Genomic DNA, 14368 nt, shown 5'->3' with positions numbered 1-14368 from the left:
ATCTTTTAGATTTTTGAGATTGGCTTATCTCACTTAGCATGATATTCTCCAATTTAATCCACTTGCCTGCAATGCCATAATTTTATCATTCTTTATGGCTGAGTAATATTCCATTGTATATATATGCGACAGTGTCTTTATCCATTCATCAATTGAAGGGCATCTAGGTTGGTTCCATAGTCTGGCTATTGTGAATTGAGCAGCAATGAACATTGATGTGGCTGTATCTCTGTAGTATGCTGATTTTTAAGTTCTGTGGGTATAGGCCAAGGAGTGGGATAGCTGGGTCAAATGGTGGATCCATTCCAAGTTTTCTAAGGAATCTCCACACTGCTTTCCAGAGTGACTGCACTAATTTGCAGCCCCACCAGCAATGTATGAGTGTACTAGTATTCTTCATAATTGCCATTCTAATTGGGGTGAGATGGACTCTTAGGGTAGTTTTGATTTGCATTTCTCTTATTACTAAAGATGTTGAACATTTTTTCATATATCTGTTGATTGCTTATAGATCTTCTTCTGTGAAGTGTCTGTTAATATCCTTAGCCCATTTGTTGATTGGGTTTTTTGTATTCTTGGTGTAGAGCTTTTTTTTCTTTTTTTTACAGACTTGCCAGCTCGCTTCCCCTTGTGCCCGCACCGTGGGCTCCCCGCGCCACTTTGTCAGGTTGCAACCCTCGTGGTCTATGTCTCTCTTTCCCTTTCCATTTCTTTTTTTTTAATTTATTTTTATTATAAACAAATGGGATACATGTTGTTTCTGTTTGTACATGGAGTAAAGGCATACCATTTGCATATTCATACATTTACATAGAGTAATGATGTTTGATTCATTCTGTTATTTTTTTCCTTCCCCCCCACCCCCCCACCTGTTTTCCCTCTATACAGTCCCTCCTTCCTCCATTCTTGCCCCCTCCCATCCCCCATTACATGTCATCATCCGCTTATCAGCGAGATCATTCATCTTTTAGATTTTTGAGATTGGCTTATCTCACTTAGCATGATATTCTCCAATTTAATCCACTTGCCTGCAATGCCATAATTTTATTCTTCTTTATAGCTGAGTAATATTCCATTTATATATATACCACAGTTTCTTTATCCATTCATCAATTGAAGGGCATCTAGGTTCGTTCCATAGTCTGGCTATTGTGAATTGAGCAGCTATGAACATTGATGTGGCTGTATCTCTGTAGTATGCTGATTTTAAATCCTTTGGGTATAGGCCGAGGAGTGGGATAGCTGGGTCAAATAGTAGGTCCATTCCAAGTTTTCTAAGGAATCTCCACACTGCTTTCCAGAGTGACTGCACTAATTTGCAACCCCACCAGCAATGTATGAGTGTACCTTTTTCCCCACATCCTCTCCAACACCTATTGTTGCTTGTATTCTTGATAATCGCCATTCTAATTGGGGTGAGATGGAATCTTAGGGTAGTTTTGATTTGCATTTCTCTTATTACTAAAGATGGAGAACATTTTTTCATATGTTTGTTGATTGCTTGTAGATCTTCTTCTGTGAAGTGTCTGTTCATATCCTTAGCCCATTTGTTGATTGGGTTATTTGTATTCTTCGTGTAGAGTTTTTTGAGTTCTTTATAGATTCTGGAGATGAGTGCTCTATCTGAAGTATGAGTGGGAAAGATTTTCTCCCACTCTGTAGGCTCTCTCTTCACATTGCTGATAGTTTCCTTTGCTGAGAGAAAGCTATTTAGTTTGAATCTATCCCAGTTATTGATTCTGTAGGCTCTCTCTTCACATTGCTGATAGTTTCCTTTGCTGAGAGAAAGCTTTTTAGTTTGAATCTATCCCAGTTATTGATTATTGCTTTTATTTCTTGTGCTATGGGAGTCCTGTTAAGGAAGTCTGATCCTAAGCTGACATGTTGAAGATTTGGACCTACTTTTTCTTCTATAAGATGCAAGGTCTCTGGTCTGATTCTGAGGTCCTTGATCCATTTTGAGTTGATTTTTGTGCAGGGTGAGAGATAGGGGTTTAGTTTCATTCTCTTGCATATGGATTTCCAGTTTTCCCAGCATCATTTGTTGAAGATGCTATCTTTTCTCCATTGCATATTTTTGGCACCTGTGTCTAATATGAGAAAATTGTATTCATTTGGGTTTGTGTCTGTGTCTTCTATTCTGTACCATTGATCTACCTGTCTATTTTGGTACCAATACCATGCCGTTTTTGTTACTATTGCTTTGTAGTAGAGTTGAAGATCTGGTATTGAGATACCCCCTGCTTCACTCTTTCTACCAAGGATTGCTTTAGCTATTCTGGGTTTCTTATTCTTCCGGATGAATTTCATGATTGCTTGCTCTATTTCTGTAAGGTACATCATTGGAATTTTAATTGGAATTGCATTGAATCTGTATAGCACTTTTGGTAGTATGGCCATTTTGACAATATTAATTCTTCCTATCCAAGAACATGGGAGATCTTTCCATCTTCTAAGGTTTTCTTTAATTTCTTTCTTTAGTGTTCTGTAGTTCTCATTGTAGAGGTCTTTCACCTCTTTTATGAGATTGATTCCCAAGTATTTTATTTTTTTCGAAGCTATTGTGAATGGGGTAGTTTTCCTAACTTCTCTTTCTGAAGATTCATCACTTATGTATAAAAATGCCTTAGATTTATGAGCATTGATCTTGTAACCTGCTACTTTACTGAATTCACTTATGAGTTCTAAAAGTTTTCTGGTGGAATTTCCTAGTTCCTCTAAATATATAATCATATCATCAGCAAATTGGGATAGTTTGAGTTCTTCTTTTCCTATTCATATCCCTTTAATTTCCTTGGTCTGTCTAATTGCTCTGGCTAGAGTCTCAAGGACAATGTTGAACAGAAGTGGTGAAAGAGGGCATCCCTGCCTTGTTCCAGTTTTTAGGGGGATGCTTTCGGTTTTTCACCATTTAGAGTGATATTGGCCATGGGCTTAGCATAGATGGCCTTTACAATGTTAAGGAATGTTCCCACTATCCCTATTTTTTCTAGTGTTTTGAGCATGAAGGGATGCTGTATTTTATCAAATGCTTTTTCTGCATCTATTGCAATAATCATGTGATTCTTGCCTTTAAGTCTGTTAATATGGTGAACTACATTTATTGATTTCTGAATGTTGAACCAACCTTGCACCCCTGGGATAAAACCCACTTGATCGTGATGCACTATCATTTTAATATATTTTTGTATGCGATTTGCTAAGATATTGTTGAGAATTTTTGCATCACTGTTCATTAAGGATATTGGCCTGAAATTTTCTTTCCTCGATGTGTCTCTGTCTGGTTTAGGTATCAGGGTGATATTGGCTTCACAGAATGAGTTTGGGAGGGTTCCCTCCCCTTCTATTTCATGGAATACTTTGAGGAGTATTGGAATGAGCTCTTCTTTAAAGGTTTTGTAGAACTCAGCTGAGAACCTATCTGGTCCCGGACTTTTCTTTGTTGGTAGGTTTTTGATGACTTCTTCTATTTCATTACTTCAAATTGATCTATTTAAATTGTGTATGTTCTCCTGGTTCACTTTAGGTAATTCATATGTCTCTAGAAAGCTGTTGATGTCTTTGAGATTTCCTATTTTGTTGGAGTATATATTTTCAAAATGACTTCTAATTATGTTTTGTATTTCACTTGTATCTGTTGTAATATTTCCTTGTTCATTCCAAATTTTAGTAATTTGAGTTTTCTCTCTCCTTCTCTTTGTTATTGTGGCTAAGGGTTTATCAATTTTGTTTAATTTTTCGAAGAACCAACTATTTATTTTGTCAATTATTTCGATTGTTTCTTTTGTTTCAATTTCATTGATTTCGGCTCTGATTTTAACTATTTCCTGTCTTCTACTACTTTTGGTGTTGCTCTGTTCTTCATTTTCTAGGGCTTTGAGCTGTAGTGTTAGGTCGTTTATTTGTTGATTTTTTCTTCTTTTATTGAATGCACTCCATGAAATAAATTTTCCTCTAAGGATGCTTTCATAGTGTCCTAGAGATTTTGATATGATGTTTCTTTGTTCTCATTTAACTCTAAGAATTTTTAAATTTCCTTCCTGATGTCTTCTGTTATCCATTCATCATACAATAGCATATTATTTAATCTCCAGGTGTTGGAGTAGTTACTATTTTTAACTCTGTCATTTATTTCTAATTTCAATCCATTATGATCTGATAGAATACAAGGTAGTATCTCTATCTACTTGTACTTGCTAACATTAGCTTTGTGGCATAAAATATGGTCTATTTTAGAGAAGGATCCATGTGCTGCTGAGAAGAAAGTGTATTCGTTCTTGGTTGGATGGTATAATCTATAAATGTCTGTTAAGTCTAAATTATTGATTGTGTTATTGAGATCTATGGTTTCTTTGTTCAATTTTTGTTTGGAGGATCTGTCCAGTGGTGAGAGAGGTGTGTTAAAATCACCTAGTAATATTGTGTTGTGGTCTATTTGATTTCTGGAATTGAGAAGGATTTGTTTGACGTATATGGATGAGCCACTGTTTGGGGCATAGATGTTTATGATTGTTATATCTTGCTGATTTATGCTTCTCTTAAGCAGTATGAAATGTCCTTCTTTATCCCTTCTGACTAACTTTGGCTTGAAGTCCACATTATCTGATATGAGGATGGACACTCTGGTTTTTTTGCTGTGTCCCTGTGCATGGTATGTTTTTTCCCATCCTTTCACCTTTAGTCTATGGATATCTCTTTCTATGAGATGAATCTCTTACAGGCAGCATATTGTTGGATTTTTCTTTTTAATCCAATATGCCAGTCTATGTCTTTTGATTGATGAGTTCAGGCCATTAACATTCAGGGTTATTATTGAGATATGATTTGTATTCCCAGTCATTTGGCTCATTTTTTTGTGTGTGACACGACTTGGTTTCTCCTTTATTTGGCTGTTCCTTTAGGGTAGTTCCTCCCTTTGCCGCTTTACATCATTGTTTTTCATCTCTTCCTCATGGAATGTTTTGCTGAGAATGTTCTGTAATGCTGACTTTCTTTTTGTAAATTCTTTTAGCTTTTGTTTATCATTGAAGGATGTTATTTCATCATCAAATCTGAAGGTAAGTTTTACTGGGTATAAGATTCTTGGTTGGCATCCATTTTCTTTCAGGGCTTGAAAAATGTTGTTCCAGGCCCTTCTAGCTTTTAGGGTCTGGACTGAAAAATCTGCTGATACCCGTATTGTTTCCCCCGAATATAATTTGATTCTTTTCTCTCACAACCTTTAAAATTCTGTCTTTATTTTGTAAGTTAAGTATTTTCATTATAATGTGCCTTGGTGTGGGTCTGTTGTAATTTTGTATATTTGGAGTCCTATAAGCCTCTTGTACTTGGTTTTCCATTTCATTCTTCAGATTTGGGAAATTTTCTGATATTATTTCATTGAATAGATTGTTCATTCCTTTGGTTTGTTTCTCTGAGCCTTCCTCAATCCCAATAATTCTTAAATTGACCTTTTCATGTTATCCCATAATTCTTGTAGATTCTGTTCATGATTTCTTACCATCTTTTCTGTTTGGTTAACTTTATTTTCAAGATTAAATATTTTGTCTTCATTATCTGCGGTTCTGTTTTCCAGGTGTTCTATCATATTGGTTATGCTTTCTTTGGAGTTTTTAATTTGGTTTATTGTTTCCTTCATTTCAAGGATTTCTGTTTGGTTTTTTTTCAATATCTCTAACTCTTTATTGAAATGATCTTTTGCTTCCTGTATTTGCTCTTTTAACTGTTGATTGGTGTGATCATTCAATGCCTGCATTTGCTCTTTCATCTCCTCGTTTGCTTCCCTGATCATTTTAATTATGTACGTTCTGAACTCCCTTTCTGTCATTTCTTCTGCCATGCTGTCATTGGGTTTTATTGCTATACGATCTAGTTTTGTGTGGGATATTTTCTTCCCTTTTTTTCTCATATTGCTCAGGTATCTACCCCTCTAGTATTGAAACTCTGGGATATTGCAGATTTCCTCTATTGACTAATAATGTCTCTGTAGATTTCCTATAACTCACCTCTTAACCTTCAGTAGTCTGAAGTCTTGGAGGAACTTGATAATGCAGTGCTCTACAAGGAAGCTGTCCCTCTAGGAGTAGTGTCCTTCAGGTGGGGGATATTCCCTGCCAGTGGGCAAAGGTGGCTCCACTTGTTGACTGATCATCAGGCAAAGGGGGACTAGACTGCAGACTGGGGTACGTCTGATCTGGGCCTGTGTCTCTGGTTCTACTGTCCTGGTGGGAAAGCCTTGCTGAGTGGGGAAGTCACCTAGTGTGGAAGTTTCGCTGGGCAGCTCTCCTCTGAGAAGTTCCCTTCAGTCCAGAACTACCACCTGGACTGGGAAGCCCTCCTCTGCAATGTTCCCAGGGGTCTTGACCTACCACCTGGGCTGGGGAGCCCTCCTCTGCAATGTTCCCAGGGGTCTTGACCTACCACCTGGGCTGGGGAGCCTGGCTCTGCAAGGGACTCCCTCTCTGAGCAGCCCTCCTCTGCTATGTTCCCTGGGGACCGAAGCTACCACCTGGGCCTTGGACCCTCACTCTGCATGGAAGCCTCTCACTGTGCGCCCCTCCTCTGCATTGCTGTTGACTGGGTTCTTGGCTCCAGCAGGGGAGTCTCACTGGGTCACTCTACTCCACGAAGTTCCCTGCATTCCGGGACTACTGCCCCATGTGGGGAGCCCGACCAGTGGGAGAGACTCACCTGGTGGCTCTGAGTTGGTCCTGAGTCTCTCAATACCTGCTCTTCTTGGCTCCTGGGTCTTGCCAAAGGTCCTCTAGCCTCCTGTAGGTGTCTCAGGAAGGGAGCTGCCCTTCCAATGATGATGGCCACGCCCTCAGGAGTCATTCAAAATGCCTGCACCAGCCTATAAAGAGGCCTCTGGCTAGCTGCATGATGCAGGCGGGCTGGCTGGTCTGCTGGCTTGCTCCGCGATGGCAACAGACCTCTGCGTGGTGGTCGGGCGGGTCGCTCAGTGATGCCGTCTGTCTTCGGCCTGGTGGGTGGGTTGGCTGCCCGCCGCCTAACTCCACAAGGCAGGTGGCCTGACTCACCCGCCAGCTCCCCTCCCCCCCCCACCTACCACCATCATTAGTTGGGGCAGCTTCCATCATGGGACACCATCTGTGGCCAGGAAGCCCAACACCAAGGTACCTCCAGGTTTGACAGGGTCTCAACCCAGACCCTCAATGCTAGGAGGTCCTATAATGACATGTACCAAGCTCTGAAAGATAATGGATGCCAACCAAGAATCTTATATCCAGCAAAATTAAGCTTCAGATTTGATGATGAAATAAAAACCTTCCATGATAATCAAAAGTTAAAAGAATTTACAAATGGAAAGTCTGCACTACAGAACATTCTTAGCAAATATTCCATGAGGAGGAAATGAAAAACAACAATGAAAGACAACAAAGGGAAGAACTACTCTAAAGGAAAAACCAATCAAAGGAGAAATCAAATCAAGTTAAAAATCAAAAATAAATCAAAATAACCAGGAATACAAATCAAATCTCATATAACCCTGAATGTTAATGGTCTAAACCCATTAATTAAAAGGCATAGACTGGAAGATTGGATTTAAAAAAAAAAAAAGACCCAACAGTATGCTGCCTTCAAGAGACCCATCTCATAGGAAAAGATATCCACAGACTGAAAGTGAAATGATGGGAAAAAACTTATCACTCTCATAGACTGTGTAAAAAATCATGGGTTTCCATCCTCATATCAGATAAAACAGACTTCAAGTCAAAGTTAGTCATAAGGGATAAAGAAGGACATTTCATACTGCTTAAGAGAATCATATGCCAATAAGACATAACAATTATAAATATATATGCCCCAAACAATGGAGCATCTACGTACATCAAACAAACCCTTCTCAATTTCAGGAATCAAATAGACCACAACACAATAATACTGAGTTTAACACATCTCTCTCACCACTGCACAGGTCTTCCAAACGAAAACTAAACCAAGAAACCCTAGAACTCAATAATACAATAAATAACTTAGACCTAACAGACATATATAGAATATTCCATCCATCAATGAGCAAGGATTGTTCCACATACACAAGTCAATAAACATAATACATCACCTCAACAGATTAAAGGATTTTTCTCAGCAGAACATGGATTCTTCTCTAAAATAGACCATATGTTATGCCACAAAGCTACTCTTAGCAAATACAAAAAAATAGAGATACTGGCTTGCATTCTATCAGATCATAATGGAATGAAATTAGAAATCAATGATAAAATAAAAAATAGAAGCTACTCCAACACCTGGAGACTAAATAATATGCTATGGAATGATACATGGATCACAGAAAGCATCAGAGGGGTTATTAAAAAATTCTTAGAGGTAAATGAGAATACCAAAACAACATATCAAAATCTCTGGGACACCATGAAGGCAGTGCTAAGACGAAAGTTCACTGCATTGAGCTCAGTCATTAAATGAATTAAAAGTAAACAAATAAGTGACCTAACATTACATCTCAAAGTCCTAAAAAAAGAAGAACAAATCAACACCCAAAGTAGTAGAAGACAGGAAATAATTAAAATCAGAACTGAAATCAATGAAATTGAAACAAACAATTGAAAATACTGGCAAAACAAAAAGTTGGTTCTTTGAAAAAATAAATGAAAGTGATAAACCCCTAGCCACACTAACGAAGAAAAGGAGAAAACTCAAATTACTAAAATTTGTGATGAAAAAGGAAATACCATGACAGACACTACTGATATACAGAAGATAATTAGAAGCTATTTTGAAAATTTGTACTCCAACAAAATAGAAAATCTCAAAGACATCAACAAATTTCTAGAGATGTATGAGCTTCCCAAATGGAATCAGGAGAACTTACACAATTTAAACAGATCAATTTCAAGTGATGAAATAGAAGATGTCATCAAAAGCTACCAACCAAGAAAAGCCCAGGACCAGATGGATTATCAGCTGAGTTCTATAAGACCTACAAAGAAGAACTAAAACCAATACTCCTCAAAGTATTCAATGAAATAGGGAAGGAGGGAACCCTTCCAAACTCATTATATAAAGCTACTATTGCCCTTGTACCAAAACCAGAAAAAGACACATCAAGGAAAGAAAATTGCAGACCAATATCCCTGCTGAACGTAGATGCAAAAATTCTTAATAAAATTCTGGCAAATCGCATACAAAAACCTATTAAAAAGATAGTGCACCACGATCAAGTGGGGTTCATCCCAGGGATGCAAGGTTGGTTCAACATATGGAAATCAATAAATGTAATTCATCACATCAATAGATTTAAAGATATGAATCATATGACCATCTCAGTAGATGTGGAAAAGGCATTTGACAAAATACAACACCCCTTCATGTTCAAAACACCAGAAAACTAGGTATAGTAGGAACATACCTCAGCATTTTAAAAGCTATCAAAAGCTAAGCCCAAGGCCACCATCATCCTAAATGGAGAAAAATTGAAAAAAAAAACTGGAACAAGACAGGGGTGCCCTTTCATCACTTCTATTCAACATAGTCCTTGAAACTCTAGCCAGAGCAATCAGACAAATGAAAGAAATTAAAGGGATATGAATAGGAAAAGAATAAAACTATCACTATGTGCCAATGACATGATTTTATATTTAGAGGATCCAAAAAATTCTACCAGAAAACTTCTAAAACTAAAAAATGAATTCAGCAAAGTAGCAGGATATAAAATCAACACCCATATATCTAATGCATTTCTATACATCAATTATGAATCCTCTGAAAGAGAAATTAGGAAAACTACTGCATTCAATAGCTTCAAAACAAAATACTTGGGAATCAATCTCACAAAAGAGGTGAAAGACTGCTATAATGAAAACTACAGAACACTAAAGAAAGAAATTGAAGAAAACCTTAGAAGATGGAAAGATCTCCCATGCTCTTACATAGGCAGAATTAGTATTGTCAAAATGGCCATACTACCAATAGTGTTATACAGATTCAATGCAATTCCAATTAAAATGTCAATGATGTACCTCATAAAAACAGAGAAAGCAATCATAAAATTTATTTGGAAGGATAAGAGACCCAGAATAGCCAAAGCAATCCTTAGTAGAAATAGTGAAGCAGGAGGTATCACAATACCAGACCTTAAACTATACTATAAAGCAATTGTAACAATAGCAGCATGGTATTGGCACCAAAATAGGCAGGTAGATCAATGGTACAGAATAGAAGACACAGAGACAAACCCACATACATACAGTTATCTCATACTACACAAAGGTGCCAAAAATGTAAATTGGAGAAAAGATAGCCTCTTCAACAAATGGTACTAGGAAAACTGGAAATCCATATGCAGAAAAATGAAATTAAACCCCTATCTCTCATCCTGCACAAAAATCAACTCAAAGTGAATCAAGGACCTAGGAACTAGACAAGAGACCCTGTGCCTAATAGAAGAAAAAGTAGGCCCAGATCTTCACAATGTCAGCTTAGGAACTGACTTCCTTAATAAGACTCCTAAAGTGCAAGAAATAAAATCAAGAATCAATAAATGGGATGGACTCAAACTAAAAAGATTTGTCTCAGCAAAGGAAACAATAATGTGAAGAGAGAACCTACAAAATGGGAGAAAATCTTTACCACACACACATCAGATAGAGTGCTAATCTCCAGGATATATAAAGAACTCAAAAAACTTAACAGCAAAAAAACAAATAACCCAATCAATTAAAGAGCTAAGAAACTGAGCAGACATTTCACAGAAGATATACAATTGATCAACAAATATATGAAAAAATGTTCAACATCAGTATTAATTAGAGAAATACAAAACAAAATCACTCTAAGATTTCATCTCACTCCAGTCAGAATGGCAATGATCAAGAATACTAGCAACAATAAGTGTTGGTGAGGATGTGGGGGGACTGAAAATTAGTTCTACTACTCTGGAAAGCAGCATGGAGATTCCTTAGAAAACTTGGAATGGAATCAGCATATGTCCCAGCTATCCCATTCCTTGGTCTATACCCAAAGGACTTAAAATCTGCATATTACACTTATGCAGTCATGTCAATGATTCTAGTAGCTCAACTCACAGTAGCTAAGCTATGGAACCAACTTAGGTGCCCTTCAACAGATGAATTAATAAAGAAAATGTGGTATGTATACACAATGGAATATTACTCAGCCATAAAGGTGAATAAAATTATGGCATTTACAGATAAATGAATGGAGTTGGGAATATCATGCTAAACAAAATAAGCCAATCCTCAAAAACCAAAGGCCAAATGTTTTCTCTGATATGTGAATGTTGTTCCTTAATGGGGGGGGGGGGCGGGAGCAAGGGAATAATGGAAGAACTTTGGATGGGGCAGAGGGGAGTGAGGGGAGGAGAAGGTACATGGGATTGGGAAAGATGGTGGAATGAGACAGACATCATTACCCTAGATACATGAATGATCACAAAAATGGTATGACCCTACATCATGTACAACCAGAGAAATGAAAAGTTGTCCTCCATTCATGTACAATGTATAACTAATTAGAACAAATTCAATAAAAGGAAGTGATAAACACATTCAGTGAAGTTTCAGAACAAAATCAACATACAAAAGTTAGTGGTTCTTTTAACCACCAATAACAAAGTTCTTGAGAAAGAAATAATGAGAGCAATTCTATTTACAAGTGCTACAAAAATAATACCTAGGAATAAATTTAAGAAAGCAGAAAACCTCTATGATGAAAATTACAATAAACTGGTAAAAAAAATTTAAAAAGACACACCCACAAATAACATACATGTTAAATATGTTTGCTGTAGATTTTAAGAAATGAAAATTTCCTTCTAATTTTAGTTTGCTAGATTTACCTAGAACTAGTGTTGAATTTCTTTCAAAGGTTTTCTTCTCTACCCATTGATGAAATCAAATATTTTTTCTTGTTATGGGCTAAATTAGGTTCCCCAAAATTCATATGTTGAAATCCTAACCTCTAGTACCTCAGAATGTGGTTCTAACTGGAGACAGGGCCTGTAAGGCAGTATGGCAAGGTCAAATGATTTCATCCGGATGGGCCTTAATAAAATATACTGGGGAAAGAGGTTAGCACACATATACACATAGAAGGAAGACTGTGACTACAGAGGGAGAATACAACCATCTAAAGACAAAGAAAGAGGCCTCAGAAGGAACCAACCCTTCTGATACCTTCATCTCAGACTTCAAGCCTCCAGAACTGAGGAAATGAAATTTTATTTCTTAAACTCCCAGTCTATGGTGCTTTATTATGGCAGTCCTAGCAAATTAATACATTCCTCTAATTTGTTACAGAATTACAGTGGAAAGTATTTTTTTCTAATCGTGTTTTCATTCCTCAGACACAGATTGTTCATTTAATTCATTGCTGTATTTAACATGCTATTATTCATCTACTTAGCATTATTTCTTGCCATGTGAGTGAGCTTGGCTTAGGAGTTCTTTTCATGGCAACGGGGTGGTGGTGGTGTGTCCTCATCTGGTTTGTTTAATCCAGGAGAACCAGTCTATTCTATTTCTTTGTCAACCAGCTTGGTCTTTTTTTCCCTAGAAGTGGTCCATTTTACTTAGGATTCCAAATTTAATGATAGTTACAATAAAAACTTTTATTATTATGGAAGTTCTCGAACATATATACCAGCAGAGAAAACAGCGTTAATGATCCAAACACCTGACAGTAAACATCAACAATCATCAATACGTAGTCAATCTGGTTCTAACCAGACTTCAACCATCCTTATCTCTGTTACTGGAATAATGCGAAGCAAATCTAAGACATCACACCATTTCTTCTCTGAGTATTTCAATATGCATTCTTAAAACTTACTCTTTTACCGGTGGTTCAGGAGGCTGAGGGAGGAGGATAGCAAGTTCAAAGTCAGCCTCCACAAAAGCGAGGTGCTAAGCTACTCAGTGAGACCCTGTCTCTAAATAAAATACAAAATAGGGGTGGGGATGTGGCTCAGTGGTTGAGTGCCCCTGAGTTAAATCCCTGGTACCAAAAAAAAAGTTACTCTTTTATAAGACATAAACCCAAAATGGTAATCAGTCTTAAAAAATTATATTAGTCATTAATATCAAATGTACAGTTATTTTTCATATTTACTTGATGGACTTAGACTCTTTTTTAAAAAAAATTACCTTCCTTAAATTGGTGTTCAGATATGGCCTGTTTTTATTGTTTACTATGTCTCCTAAGTCATTTTTAAATAACTTTATTTTATTCATTTATTTCCCAGGGCCTCACAGTGCTAGGCAAGTACTCTACCACTGAGCCACCACCCCAGTTCGTCATTATTCATTAATCCATTAGGGATTGCAGAGTGGTAATTCTTTTATTCTCTCAATCCCTTCTTAGTTTGCTGACTGAAATAATGCTATAAGTAGAAATATTTACTTGCCCATCATTTGATTATCCTGAAGGGAAGATGAAATACATTTATTATATTCTCTTACAATATTTAAATCTTTTCTATATTTTGTAGAATTTTATTTAGCATATATTGTTTATTTGTGCTGTTTTCTTTAGTAATTTATCATATTTGCAAAATGCCCATTTTATAAGTATTTTTGAATACCTAACTTTTATTTGGTCTATCACTTTCTATTTTATTACTTCTATATTTAATTTCCTTTCTTCCTACCTTCTGCTACTTTAGGTTTAATATGCTCTTAATTCTCTAGCTTCTTGGATGGCCCAGATTTCTAAATATTGTTTTCTAATATATGTAAGATTGTACATTTCCCTCTGAATAGCACTTGGGTTGCCTCACACTGGTAGTGTTAAATTTAAATATATTGCCATAATTCTTTACAGGTTAAATACACCACACTGTAACTTGTACTATTTGAGTTTATATATAAAAATAAGGAAGAGTAGAGTAAAATTATTTTATTATAATATATATTTTTATATTATATATATGCTAGGAAGAGTAAAATTATTTTATTATAATTATTATAATATATATTTTTATATATATGCTAGGAAGAGTAAAGTAAAATCATTTTTGAGTAAACTATAAGACAATGAAATGTATGTAGAGGTTTCAAGATCCAGTTGCATTTTGTTTTCTTTTTTTTAAATTAATTATAGAAGAGACTTAAACATATTTAACATCTGGTGATACGATTGGGTATGTGAAGGAGTCTAACACTAGAAAATCATTCAATACTATAGGGTACATGTAAAAGTCAGGGATTGGGGCTGGGGCTGGGGCTCAGTGGCAGAGCACTTGCCTAGCACATGTGGGGCACTGGGTTCCATCCTCAGCCCCACATACAAAAACTAAGCAAATAAAATAAAGGCATGCTGTCTATCTACAAGTACAAAAAATACTAAAAAAGAAAGTCAGGGATTG

Source organism: Sciurus carolinensis, chromosome X, assembly GCF_902686445.1.
Source record: "Sciurus carolinensis chromosome X, mSciCar1.2, whole genome shotgun sequence".
NCBI lineage: Eukaryota > Metazoa > Chordata > Mammalia > Rodentia > Sciuridae > Sciurus > Sciurus carolinensis.
The sequence above is the reverse complement of the archived record's forward strand: the minus strand, read 5'-3'. Positions refer to the sequence as shown.